Source organism: Pectinophora gossypiella, chromosome 11, assembly GCF_024362695.1.
Source record: "Pectinophora gossypiella chromosome 11, ilPecGoss1.1, whole genome shotgun sequence".
Taxonomy (NCBI): domain Eukaryota; kingdom Metazoa; phylum Arthropoda; class Insecta; order Lepidoptera; family Gelechiidae; genus Pectinophora; species Pectinophora gossypiella.
The window spans coordinates 474,072-489,550 of record NC_065414.1 but is presented as its reverse complement, the minus strand read 5'-3'; the positions used below and the strand labels follow the sequence as shown (position 1 = coordinate 489,550).

The 15,479-nt window shown below is 39.0% G+C and overlaps 1 non-coding gene across 1 annotated transcript; it reads left to right on the top strand.

Moving 5' to 3' along the window:
* The first annotated feature begins 4,135 nt into the window (after positions 1-4,135).
* Positions 4,136-4,211, top strand: Trnav-uac (transfer RNA valine (anticodon UAC)). The gene has a single exon. It is a non-coding gene; the product is annotated as a tRNA-Val (tRNA).
* The last annotated feature ends 11,268 nt before the right edge of the window (positions 4,212-15,479 follow it).

Below are 15,479 nucleotides of genomic sequence, written 5' to 3'. Positions count from 1 at the left end.
TCTTGAATAAGGTGTAGCGAAATGCACACACAGGCGGTACCGCGAGTATTCCGGGACAAGGAGCGGTGGTTTGTATGAAACCGCGTCGCGGTAGATATCTGCGTGCATACGTGCATACACACACTCTTAATCTCACAATAACAACCCATCAGCAATCCCCCCCCTTACCCCTCTCCCTCACCTCTTGGATTATGACTTTTTGTTTTATGTGAACCGTTTTTTCAATCAATCATCTAACATAAAATAACATAATATAATATAATATAACTATGACTCACCTTTTGTGCTGTCCTAAGTGCCCTAATACCTGCACTATTAAAGACCTGTACGAAGCCACTGACAATGCCGTAAGCGTGGCCAATTATTGGTCAGCAAAAATTTAGCTTCGATCGCCATCGACTCGCAAAGAAGAAGAAGATAAGTGGGACGTATATAGGCTGTTTATGTTATGTATGTTATCATAACATAAACATAAATAGCCTATACACGTTCCACTGCTGGGCACAGGCCTCCCCGCAATCAACCGGAGGCTGTACGGAGCATACTCCACTACGCTGCTCCACTGCGGGTTGGTGGAGGTATTTTTACGGCTAATAGCCAGGACCAACGGCTTAACGTGCCCTCCAAAGCATGGATTCAACTTATTTTTTCAGACAATCAGGTGATTCAAGTCTGTAAAGTAATCTAACATACTATCTTTAAAATAAATTATTAAATTTTATGCCGCAGACATTTCGAACAAACCTAGCTGGGTAGGTTCTCGGGGCCGAGTCTGTGTGCATTGGGCTTTCAAGTCGTACGATCCGAGATGTTATAAGATATTCCGTGGAATGTAATGTTATGCTAGATTGTTTGATTTATTGCCTTTGTTTGGTTCGCTGGATATTTCCAGAAGAAAGACGTGAGAAAAAGTTTGTGTAAAACCTGTATTCTTCTCATTTTAGTACCGCTATAAAGGCTGTATTTGTTTCATAATGCGACTATTATCTTTTTAGTATTATATAAGAGATTAGAGTTGTGTTTATACAGGTACAAAAGCTACCTAACGTACTTTGTTATTATGTTTATAAACCCTGGACTTACAGTCATCTCTTTTTTTTCAGATACACAGTATGGAATTAATCAAGGTTAGTATTATTCATCTCAATAAGTTAGTAACATTTTTATTTTAAAGAGTAAAATCCCAGTCAAATACGGAGCTCTTTTTTATTATAAAACCTTATATATAGATAATTATAACATACTATTTCATTTTATTAGAGAATACGTAGCAATTACTTACGGCTTCGCTCGCGTTTAGTTCGGATGGGGGCAGATTTAAAAATAATATACAATTTTAATAATAGTCACAAATAGTCCGAATACCAATTTTTAGCTTTTTACCTAAAAATTGCGGAATTCTCCAAATAAACTTCCACCCCCCATTTTAGGAAGTAGGGAGTTAGAAAGAGACAAAAAGAATCCTATGTCACTCTTCATCCCTTTTACTATCTCCACTTAAAAAAACACGTCAATTCGTCGCTTCGTTTTGTCGTTAAAGACGGATAAACAGACAGACACAAACATACTCTTTCTCATTCTTCTTCTTCTCATTTATAAAATTAGTGCACGTTTGCGGCTTAACCACGATCTCACCCGTAGGTAAATGAAGGTGTGGTCTAAGGTACGCATCTCTCTCCGCTAGCACTTTCTTCAGCCAGGAATATGAGTTTCGTGGCTTGGTGAGTTTCGGAACTAGCCACTGTAGCCACAACCGAAACCTACCTCTGGTAAATGTGACGCTCGATTAGCACCAAGCAGGGGTCACGTGTAGGGTCTCAAGGGTAAACCTACAGACGTGAGTGACTGTAAACCGTACTTCATCACTACTACGAAGACGTAGTAGTCGACAGTAGACGAAAAGACCCGTAGTAGTAATGAAGTACGGTTTACAGTCTATATATATATATATATATATATATAGATACCATGACTAGACCATGATTCTGAGTTATGTTATATATATATATATAACTCAGAATCATGGTCTGAATCATCCCCCTTAGTATTCGTTACGATGTCACTAACACTCTGTTTAATCGTATATAATTCGTCCGTATTAATAACCAGCTCCTATGAATAGTCGAGTTAAAATGATCAGCTAACATCAAAAGCAGTAATAACTACATAACAAGGCGATACCGCTCCCCGCACGAACTAGGTGCACGATAAGTCGCGATAAAGTGCGCGATAACACACCGCGATACCGTGCGCTGTGACCATAGATATTATGTAGCGTGGAGTAGTATTATTGCGTTTATAAATGTTATGTTATGTTGTTATGTTTGAAACCACTGCTCTATTTTTCCCTAAAAAGTAGCATAAAGGACGCTACATTGACAAAAGCGTGGCTCTTAAATTAGTGATCATGAAATGTTAGAGATAAGTATACTCATATTAGGCACACATCACATCACCAGCCCATTAACGTCCCCACTGCTGGGGCACGGGCCTTCCCTATGGATGGATAGGGAGATCGGGCCTTAAACCACCACGCGGGCCCACTGCGGATTGGTAGTTATTAACGACTGCTAATGCAGCCGGGACCAACGGCTTTACGTGCCTTCCGAAGCACGGAGGAGCTCGAGATGAAAACTTTTTTTTTTTTTGTGGTCACCCATCCTATGACCGGCCTTTGCGAAAGTTGCTTTACTTCAACAATCGTAGACCGAGCGCGTTTACCGCTGCGCCACCGAGCTCCTCCTGCGCCACCGACTCATATTAGGCACAATATATAATTACTTAGAGGTGTTTCTATTCAAATTTATCCTTGTTGTCTTTGGTAACGTGTGGTTCGGCCCGCGCGCGCGTGTTTACGTATGCATGTATCCTATCCAAAGCAACCTATCTATAATGCGATAATTAAATCGGAAATATCTGACTCGGAATTGTTGAACCCGCAGCTCATCGGGTCCTCCTGTCCATGCTTTTTTTCAGTCTATATCGCCATTATGCCTACGCCAGCGCCATCTATCCAAAACATTTAGTGTCTATTGGACCGATAAGTCTACAGCCAATCTATCTACATTTATTGCGAAGAGTTGATGTAAGCTAGCTACACAAGGTGCTATCCTACCTGACGTGCACTAGCGCACGATAATTCGCGAGATAATGCTCGCAATAACTTGTCGCGATTTCATAATGACTATTCATTATGTATGTAATTTGATGTTTGTAATTTATCAAGTATTTGGCTTCTAAACACAACATTACAGTTTCTTTCTTTATAAGAATTATAAGAACCACTCTAAAGTTCTGAAATGAAAATTACTTTGTTCGTTTATTTCCGACATTTCTTTTCCATTGCGCGATAATATCAAGAGTAAATGTGGTATTTTTTTATAAGTGTCAGACTATCCTGTATTGCACATCTATGTTTGCGCGCTGTACTCGACACGGTGTACCGTGAATCGCGCCCGCTTGTTCATAAATTTCACCTAATCATTTTATTGCCTTAGTTTAGCCGGTAATGGGGCATGCAGGCAGGTCGGTGAAAAGGTATTTATTGTAGCAAATAGACCGTGAACACTCGGGAAACGATTTTGTCTTTCTATTCTTGTTCACAGTAACAGTTTAATGATAGTAAATTATTGAGTTATTTGACTGGAAATAAATGATTGGCTCTTTCATTTGTTGCTATGAAAAGGGTATTTAAAAGGGTATACTGTATTCTATAAAATTTGACAGCCTCCGTGGTCTAGTGGTTAGAGCATTAGGCTCACGCTTTGGAGGTCCGGGTTCGATTCCCGATAGGGACATTGTCGAAATCACTTTGTGAGAATGTCCTTTGTTTGGTAAGAACTTTTCAGGCTTGAATCACCTGATTGTCTGAAAAGCTGTTGGTCCCGGTTATTAGCCGTAAAAACACCTCCACCAACCCGCAGTGGAGCAGCGTGGTGGCGTATGCTCCATACCCCCTCCGTTTGATTGAGGGGAGGCCTGTGTCCAGCAGTGGGACGTATATAGGCTGTTTTTGATTGATACTGTATTCTATATTTATATTCATCTTGCTTTTAGAGAATGTTTCTCTCCAAACGGTGAGATGGAGCCTGTAGCACAGCCTGGCCACTCCTTATATAAGTCTAATTCTTAGCGTGTCCGTAACTGTGGTCCAGTGGTTGAGCGTTGGACTTACGATCCGGAGGCCCCGGGTTCGAATCCCGGTGGGGACATATCACAAAAATCACTTTGTGATCCCTACTTTAGTTAGGACATTACAGGCTGATCACCAGATTGTCCGAAAGTAAGATGATCCGTGCTTCGGAAGGCACGTTAAGCCGTTGGTCCCGGTTACTATTTACTGATGTAAGTGAGTAATCGTTACATGAGCCATGTCAGGGGCCTTTGGCGGCTCAATCATAACCCTGACACCAGGGTTGATGAGGCTGGTATTCCACCTCACAACCCACACGATAAGAAGAAGAAGCGTGTCCGTGCGAGCGAGACAGATATCTCGCGCGTGCTCCCTTATTCCTTAACGGTTTACGGCTTAAATAGGCTAAAGTTGGGAATGCTCCTTCTATACGTTAGAAAGTGTTGTATATTTTATGCCTGTGGATCACATTGGGTCGCGTCATACAGGCTGTTTGAGTTGTATGTGTTCTTCACGGCAAAATACTTCTCTAATTAACTCCATAATAAGGCTAGATAAAGCGCAGTAGTGCGGCTATGAGCTAGCGTGTCTTGCGCTCGTCTTCTAGAGATTGCAATCGTAGTAAAAGTTACAGCAGTTTTCCGGCTACCAACTCGTTTGTTCTTTTTCATGCTCCAGCTCAAGGTTTATACATGGGAAGCGTTTTGGCAAGCTTACAATTATTTACGATTTGGAGGAGCTCGGTGGCGCAGCGGTAAACGCTCTCGGTCTGTGATTGTTGAAGTTAAGCAACCTTCGCAAAGGCCGGTCATAGGATGGGTAACTACAAAAAAAAAAATCATCTCGAGCTCCTCCGTGCTTCGGAAGGCACGTTAAGCCGTTGGCCCCGGCTGCATTAGCAGTCGTTAATAACCATCAATCCGCACTGGGCCCGCGTGATGGTTTAAGGCCCGATCTCCCTATCCATCCATAGCGAAGGCCCGTGCCCCTGCAGTGGGGACGTTAATGGGCTGGTGATGATGATGACAATTATTTACGTAATGGAATGGGAAGAGCCACTATACAGGGTGTTAGTGACATCGTAACGAAAACTTTGAGGGATGATTGAGACCATGATTCTGAGTTGATATCAAGTGGAATTTTCCGTCGTAAAGTTAATGACTTTTTTTTTTTAATTATAAGTCTATAGTACTTGAAAATGCCACTTGATATTAACTAAGAATAATGGCTTTAAACTCACTCCCTATAACTTGGCCGGCAAGGAGTGGGTGTATATAAACCTCTGCTCACCCCTTCGCCGATACAGACGTGACGCTCTGATTATGTTGTGTTAATTTTTGCAGATGCGGCATGTTCAAACATTATTTATGTCTTTTTTCACTTGATCAGCACACCCACGTTCAAAGCTAAGATATTCCGAAAGGAAACGTCTAATATCCATCTATAATAACCGGAAGCCTGAGGATTATCATAACCCTTACTGTCCTTGAACGGGATTCTCTGAGGAAAGAAATCGCCAAAAAATAAGCCTTATAATAGAGAAATAAAGACGTTGAAAATTGCAATCGTAAAGCTGCCAGTCGCTGCCGATAGTCGAAGGATCGCAGGCGGCTCATCTTTTATTCATGAGGGAATTGGTGTTTGTCTAAATTTGACGCGCCATGGAGAGCGGATTGAAATTTTGCCAAAAAACTTAGACTATTTTCAAGTTTGCTTCCGTGTCAGTGATAGATACGATTTTGTTGTTGTTCTGTGTCATATTTTGTGTCTTCTATTTTTAGTTGAAAGCAATCTCTTATAAATCCGCTTACATTTAAATCTTTATACTTTTTTTTTTGACGTGACTTATTGTAGATTTGCCGCAGATGGCATTAACTACTTCGCCGGACAAATGGGGAGCGCTGAAGGCTCTCACCCGGTACAACGTTTAAGACAACAGGCCTGAGGGTGCCCAGTTGGGCGCGAACCTCGGCTCAGGGCGTCGTCTGAGAGGAAAAATATTTGAAAGAATTAATCGACCCTAGTGGGTCGATAGCGATAAGCGCCGAATGAGGGAAATCGTCGACCACGCCGGCGGGGTCGGTATCGGGGCCCTGAAGTGTTTGGTGTCGCGAGCTGATTGGCTGCCTCTATGGCTAGAGTAATCGGGTCGTCGGGATCGTATATTACGTCCTTCGGACGCCGATACTTTTCAGTACCGTCCCTAAGCGGAATGTACTCGGAAGCCGCAACTACCAGGGGATTTGGGTGGTGCGGAGCAGAATCGAAAAAACGTTTAATTACTTAGGTTATAATATAATCTTTATACTACATAATATTATAACCTAAGTAATTTATGTTGGTCGTTACAGTCAAGGTTGGTTTTCAAACAAAAAATATTTCTCACAATTGTGTTGAAATCGTTGTATGAAAAGCGTGAGCATGGTCATCCCACTCTTCTTCTACTACTTACTGATGTAAGTAGTCGTTACATTAGTCATGTCAGGGGCCTTTGGCGGCTCAATAGTAACCCTGACACCAGGGTTGATGACGTTGGTAATCCACTTCACAACCCACACAAGAGAAGAATAAGATAATGCACTAAGTATATTATAATACAGATTTATATCTATTCTATCGAATCAAATTAATGATGTCGAGATTTATCAAAATATCAATAAGATTTAAATATTCATCGTCTATGTTACTAGGTATGCCAAAACGCGAACTTTATTAGTAAGTAGTAAACAAAGCTCCCTATTGTCAGCAATAATACGTTTCACGGCGTCCTGAAGGCCTCAATATTCATAAATACTTACTTCAATCTTAAAACTAGCTTATAAAAAACGAATAAAAAATAGCTCGTTTACTATAGCTTATCTTACCGGACATGACGTAAAAACTAGCATAGACTGGCTTGTGTATGTTTTAAATTGCTTCGCATCAATTCCTTTTTTTTTTCAAAAATGTGATTCGGGATTTGAGTCTGAAGCTCTTCACAAGCCGGGACAAAACACACTCGGTGTTAACCTAGTGGACATGACTGGATACACTTGATTATCCTATCTATATAGGGCTTTATATTAAAATAAATTATTTCACTTAGGCATCAGTTGCGTGAGTTTTATATTTACTTATGTTTATTTGTAACATTAAATGATTTTTAAATAACATCGTCGGATGGTAGAGTATTGACTGCTGATCGCCGACAATGGGTTTAAAAGTTGAACGTTAATATTTCACACCGCATTTTCTCGCCGTCTGCATTAAGACGAGTCTTTTGATTGAGCTTTTATTTTCTTTAGCGCTACATTCTTAGTTTTGTGCTGTGTTTACAACAACAACAAGATGTGTACGATTTAATTTTTAATTTAACATTTTCTTTACGCCTCTTGTTATGTTCTCCGTTGTTATTTCATGAGTAAGCATAATTGTCCAAGTTTCTTTCTTTCTTTTGTTATCATTTGAATCTCTGTTTCTCTCTCTCTCTCTCTCTGTCCTTGGCAGCTATTATTCCAATCAGATGGTGGGGTTTGCCTTCTTTATATTCCTCTTCCATTCCGCTTTATAGAACGTGTCATTATCGGAGACATTTCATAAGCACAGGTCCTACCTGACCAAATCCGCCATCTTGTTTTTGGTCGTCCTATTGGCATAGGCTCTGAGATATTCAGATTCGCCGTAATATTACCCACGTCATCCGGGGGTCTTTTTACGTGCCCCAAACCAACGACGCCTGTTTTTCTTGTAGCCTTATGAACATTTTTGACTTTATGTAAGTACGATAAGCTGCAAAATCCAATCAGTTTCATGCAAAGTAATAAATTAACTGGTTGCACTTAAGACCTCCTGGTTGCATGTCTTTTCTGTAATAGACCAAAAACATCTACAAAAACATAAATATTATAATTATGACAACTAATGGTTCATAATTTCACCACAGTTTACAAATAATTCGCGGGGCTTAGTGACTGCACTTTTGCACTTTGATTGTACCTAACCTAAATATATTATATTCCTTGGCAAGATGCTCAACTACCAAATTTATCTAATTGATCGTATTCCGAATAGTACGTTAAGTCATTGGTCCCGGTTATAACTTATTGAAGTACATAGTCGTTACATGAATCATATCAGGGACCTTTGGCGGCTCAATAATAGTTAACCCTGTTGGGTTGCTGAGGTTGGTAATTCACGCTCCCAACATACTCGACATAAGAAGATTATATAAAAAATAAACTAAACTTTCCATTGTATCGAATGTAAACGGGGCACAGCTGCGTTGTCTGTCCTGAAAGTGAATTTTGATGCGACCCCCTTTTATGTGTTTCAATGAAACGTTCACTGAATTTATTTTGTTCGTCGCCGTCGCTCGGGACCCGTCATCATTGTTTATTTCGCTTTTGATAAGTGTTTCTTTGATCTTCTGCTTTATTACACCTTCTTATCTGATATATGCTGAATAAACGGGCCGTTCAATTTATAGTTTCATCAAAAGATTTTGGCCAGACAATAATGCCGCTCGACAGATTGATTCAACGAATTTATTTTCGACAAATAGAGACTAAATATTTAACCATCAAAGACGTTTTTAAAAATCATCTCGAAGAGTTCAAAAGTAATTTAATCTATCTCGACGACCTCATTTGTGAGGCAAATTAAATAAAGCAATTCATTTTAAAACTAAAAGTACAAACTCATTTGCTTAATCTAAAGCAAACGAATCCCGTTGCACTGTTAAATTATTCTCAAAAGATCTAATTTTGAATTCTGTGTGCAAGTCAAATCAAAGTGTAACTCGCTTATTTTTTACCTATTGGTGGGAGATTTTGAAGAGAATTTAATTTCGATATTTTTCGGAGGTTCCATCAGAATGTGGGTCACGTCGGAGGAAAACACCCGCCCGCGGGCAATCCTGTCGCATCTACCAAATGCAAGTCGACTATTTGTCTTCATTGCGAGACTAGACTTATGGGGACATTTTTTCAGGAGCCGTGTTCGGAATGGACTGCGGAATAAGCTCGGTAATTACACGTGTTTTTGTTGATTGCGACGTCGTCGTCATTCGCCTTGGCAGTCAGTCAGCCGGTACCTATTTATTTATACAGTGCGAGGAAATTGATGCTAGGGACTCTTTGCGGGAAACATTCGCAACTATTTTGTTAAAGTTGTGATTATAGTGAGTATTTTCATTAACCTAGGTGACCAGAAAAACTCCCGGATTTGTCACTTTTTTGATAAAAAATTTACCACTAGCCACTGCATTCTGAAGCGCGAAATGGTAAAAAAAATTGCAGGACCTATATTGTCCAAACTAATCATACTAGCGCCTTCTACGGTTTTCAGCTCGGACGAGCTCTTTACGGACTGTTTTATCGACAGAGAAGTAAGGCACTAGTTATTCAAAATCAGAAGTTATTGGCATTAGACGGTATTTTAGCCCAGACGGTCTTCCCCACATTGACCTTACGTTTAAATCTGGAAAAGTCAAACACTACGCGGAGTTTGCTATAAGTAATCGTTTCAATTTATTTTACTTTCTATTCATGAATTTAGTGTGAAATTAATGGCCACAACCACAGACGAGCTACTAACAAATTATGTATATGTATATGTATAAAAGCTACTACAACTGGTGATATTCTGTTGGAGGTGTCCTAGTAAGATATGGACTTAGAACTACAGATCAAGTATGACCTCTGTGATTGAAACATACATCATTCCCTATTTACAATAATCATAAAATTCGGCAACCGTTGTGGTAAACATTACATGATTTAAAACTATCATAAATAATGCTATATAAATAGCTATTTAACTTACGATATTCTCTAGCTCTCTAATCGTAGTCAAACCCTGAGACTATTAACCTTGATCGTGCTGGCTGGATATAGACTCAGGGTTTATCCGGGGCAGTTCAGAGGCCATCTGGAGAGTAATTGATTATCTTATGATCCCCGGAGACGTATGCAGAATATACAACGTCTCTGTTTGTTGTGACTAAGTAATTGGCTCACGGAAGCACAACGTTTGTCGATGGCGTTATATTTGTTTCATTAACTGTTTCACGGCACGTGTATTATGCAATACAACAATACAATACAAATACACTTTATTGCACCAAAATAAAAAAGAAATAATTACAAAAAGACTCTAATAATTAGTTTTATTTTGTACGTGAACTTCATACTAGATGTTTCGAACGATAACGATTTTTTACCGCAGACGTTACTTGCTAATGTTAAATCAACTCGGCTTTGAAAGTTTTATTTTACAAACTGTTAAATTGTGATTCATTCAACACTGGACTGGACGGAGTTCGTAGCAAAATCAAAATACTTACAATACAACGAATTAAGTAAATAAAATTAATCTTTGTTAGGGTTATACATTTGTTTTATAATAAAATACCAGACGATATTTTGAATATGACAGAAAATTTATTTAAAGCTCATTTTAAGCACACTATGTAAAAAAGTATAAAAGATGAATTATTGCCCAAATGATAAAAATGCCTAGTATTAAATATATTTTTCTAGTTATTATATAACTTGTAATGTATACATAGATTTAAAAAATGTGTTGCTGTTGCAGTTTCTTGCCATTTTTTCTTTCTTGCCATAACAAATAAATTGACCTTCAACAAGTGCATCTATGATAATTACGGTGAATCATCATCATCAGCCGTATGACGCCCACTGCTGGGCATAGGCCTCCCCCAAGGATCTAATCTTACGTTGAATAAATGGTCCTAATTCTGATTTTTGAAAAATGGCTGCAAGTTGTCTCATGCATACACATTATTTGCATCTTTTCAAATGTTTAGTTAGTAAGTTACAGACAGTCATTCAGTATCTACTCGACTTTAAAATTAAAATGTTTATATCAATATTCTAACGATACTAAATAATAGATCGCCGACATTGAACGACCGCTGGAAATGGGTCAGCCCTTGATAAAGCAATTTCGATTGATCAATCATTCATTGTGCCGATTGATCATTGAATTTGCAATTTGCTCATATCTTCTTAAGGTATTCTACTAAATTCGGTTGATTTGATAATCCATAATAATTATTATAAATGTGAATGTACCTAACTCTGTTTATCTCATTTGTTTTCTATATAACTTATCTACGAAACCCAGTGAGGTTAAATACTTTTTTCATGTTTTGCCATTTTTGCTTTGATGCCTCAAAGAAAATTGATTCTTAGCGAAAGTAGAACGCTGAAAGTCGTTGACATTTACATAATAAGAGTTATCCGATTACGGAAATTATTTTTTGTTTGAGTGGGAAAATCCCAAAATGTATTTTTTGCATTACCCGACAATATAAAGTAGATCCTATATAATACTGTAGACGACGTAAATATCCAGGTTAATACCTAAAACGCTTTAGGTACTGCTCGCTCAATAAGGTTTTCATTTATTCCAGTAAAATTGGTTATAATATAATTTTCTTTAGTACTTATTTGATTTGCCTTTAGTTGGGTATTACGATTTTGTACCTCAGTGAACGTTAATTTTCTTTTAAATTGCGTTAGATGGTACTGCTTTGAATATATTTCCAACATAGATTTTTTATTCTTTTCCTTTTTCTAATATTAAAATATAATTATAAGCATTTTATAAGATGAGTGGCCGCCATTTTGTGGCAAGCACGACGCCATCTTGTTTAACATGCGGGGAATACTCGCTTTATTGTTACTAACGACAGACTTATACTTTTGTCGGAAACTTGCTCAACTCTAAGACAGAATGTTGCAGGGATGCCCTGCAAACTTCTTTGCATACGCGTAGCTTCGACGTCGTTAAACAAAATGGAAGTGAACACGTGTAGGGGGGTCTTAGCCCCTCGTGGACCCCGACCCCCCCGGGGGGCATGGTAACGAAGAGACCGGAACGGACGCTGTTTGTTGTAGCCTGTTAGGACTTTAGCCCGGGAGTCACTAGCTAGTTTATTCGCTAACGAGTCGGCTGCGATTTATATGTGTGTCGGATGTTTTGCTCGTGGTATTAGATATTTTCTCAAATTTTGGTACTACTGCACTGCACTCGGTCGCTGTTGTGTACAGTAGCTCCTGTCATATATCTGCCAACATTATAAATATCTTCTTCCGACTACTGGTTTCGGTTATGGCCATGTTATTTTAGTTTAATAGACACTTAAGTATTATAACTAGCACTGTCATTTTGGTACACTTATCGTAAGTGATGGAATTTTTTATGAGTGCTATTAAACTAAAACAAAATTAAGTTTTTATCAACCAGAATCAACCATAATATTAATTATGTATAACCAGATTTTCTAAATTTGGACAATGATTACTTTTGTGGAATGCCACGTGAATAAAATTCCGATTCCTGGTCTACGCGGGGCAAGATATACAGAGAGGGCACAAAGAATCAATCGGACAGAGGAGAAGCTGTTTTCTTTTTCAATCAGTGGACGTCCCTTGAGGATGAGCGTGCACACTTGTAATGCAATCTACATCACTTGTCACAGTGTAATAAAATGTAAAGGAAATATGTTACACGCTGAAAGTTTAGGATAGGTTTTATGGGAAGTTTTTGTATACTATGTTAAAAAGTGTCAAAATCTGAGCGCGTGTCGGGTGTGGTAGTTAGAAAATAAATTGAATATTGGCGAGTGGCCCGATCCCTGTACATTTTCTGTTCGATTGAGTGCGGCTTTATTTTAGCTCAGCACCTCGTAAATGTTAAAGGATGGAGGTGAACGATAAACTCGGTTGGGTTGCTTGGATTTCCTTGTTTATTGTCATCGAAGGTGGAAATTTAAGGGCTTACGTAATCTTGCAGGTATCTCACCTACAGAGCTCTGGCAGGTAAAGGTCGTATCAAACAAGTGTAATAATTATTTGAACTGGAAGAAAACTAATGTGTAATCTTTGCTTAGCAAAGATTTTGCCTATAAAGAAAAAATACCTCTCAGGTTTTAATTTATTCAATTCAATTCAATTCTTGATGAATGGCTTTTATGTGAGCACAAGGTTTTTTTTAAAATATATATATATATCTGAAAAAGCAAAGCGCGAGCGCCTTCGGAACAAAAATAAAATCCTCCCTTTTTCATAGAACGTCAATATCAATAAACCCACGGTAAATCTCGAAATCACTGCCTCAATACTAAAAATAATATACTGTGCCTAAACAAAGAATTACCTGTACCGATAAAGAATTGGCCTTTTATACTCCTTTATATTCCCTGGGGTGAGGAGTTTTGCCTAGATTATAATAAAGTGGAATAATCTGACAAAAAGTGGAGCATGCAGAGGTAAAGCGGCTCAAAGCCGCGGGATATTTTATTCATCACACAGTAGTGCTGTATTATAACGCGGCGTTTCGCATATCTAGTATCCATGGTATAAGAAGACCAGGTATGCTCAAACACAGTGACGCCACTCAGGCCTTAAAACAGCAAGGTCCTCCCAGCGTTCAGTGGAAATATCGCAGGCGGTCAGGTTACGTTTCAAGACGTCCTTGTACCGCAGATATTGTCCCCCGCGTTTGCGCTTCCCACTCGCTAGTTCGGAGTAGAAGACGAACTTTGGGAGTCTACAGTCATGTTGGTCACAGGGGTGGCCAACTTTGAGCAAAATCGTCTGAAAGAGCTCGACGAAAAACGCCAAACACGCAAGGAATCGTCCCAAACTCACCTATAGCTACACCTTCAACTCGGATGGACAGCTATTCTGCCTCCAATGTGACCGGGTTTTCAGAACAAAGTTTGGCTTTGCCAGTTTAGTAAAAGACACACATCATCAGTCCATTAACGTCCCCACTGCTGGGGCACGGGCCTTCCCTATGGATGGATAGGGAGACTTACTAACTGAAGTTAGTAAAAGACAAATAATAGTAATTAAATACATGAGTCAGTAATTCGCTTAATTTTCAATAATAAAATTAAGGTCCTTGGAATGTTGGAGATACCAATTTAATGGTAATACTTACGTCATCAAGGGCTAGCAATGGCGGCTTGTCATAGGATTGAGCATACCTGGTCTTCTTATACCATGGCTGTATCTATCCAACTCCATTAGATTTTATCTAAAAAACCCGCGAAAGCGTTGTTCGGAGAACGCGCTTACATCCCGGCTTGGGGCTTAAACCACTGAACTGACTGACCTTATGAGTTTGAATTTATAAGTGCCTTCCGAGGCAAAGAATTATATTAGTACTTTTTCATTCAATCTTGGTGATTCAATGTAGTGTCCTAGCCTAAGAAAGGACAGTCTCACAAAGTGATTTCGACAATTTCCCCGTTTCGAACCCGGGCCTCCAGATCGTGAGTCCTACGCTCTAACCACTCAAGTGATGTTGCCCGGCATTTAGGAGAATTACTTGGTCTACCCAAATCGTAATTTGTCATAATTGCTTTTTTTGTACTTAATTGTTTGTACATTAATATAACATTTTATTCAAAGGTACAGTTTAAGCCGTAACCACATTTAATATTTCATACAGGGTGGTTGTGGGTGTGATATCTTAACTAATACTAAGGGGGATGATCAGACAATGATTCTACAATGTCACTTAAAAGTACGTACAGGTAGCCATTCAAGTACGTATGGGTACGCACGTAACAAATACTGAGGGGAATGATTCAGACAATGATTCTGAGTTATATCAAGTGGAATTTCCAGTCGGAAAAATCAGGAACATTGTAATGTTTTTTTTAAATATTTTCGATCCCTTACTTTTGCGACGGAAAATTCCACTTGATATCAACTCACAATAATGGTCTGAATCAGCCCACAAAGTTTTCGTTACGCTTTTTTTTTCGATGTCACTAATAGCCTTTATTTAACTACGTTAGATGTTCAATTGGATCCTATCGGAAAAAGTTTCTTCCTCAGGCCTGTTGTCCTGGGCTCCCTCAGGCCTGTTGTCTAACACGTTATACCGGGTTAGCCTTCAGCGCTCCCCATTTGTCCGGCCTCATATTTATTATATACAGGGTGTTAGTGACATCGTAACGAAAAAAAAAATGGAACGCCTATTTTATTGTACTAAAAATGATGGTGGGTGTTTTTCTTGTCGCAAATGTTTAATTAAGATTTTCAATTTTTACTGTGCCGCAATGTAAGTCGAACAACGCGCCACACAGACGCTAAACTTACGCGCGGCTACGTTACGCGTGCGTGATACGATGTTGATATCTAGGTAGGAGTTTTCATTCTCTTGTATTTAGATGCTTAGTGGTTCAACGTTTAAAAATGTTGTTTGTTGAAGTAGAACACCTACTGCCACGATTTTTCACGCACGGTACCTACCTACCAGTTATTAAAACGTTCCTAACTTATTAACAATAAAAACCCTACTCTTACCTTACCTTAATTGTTATTCC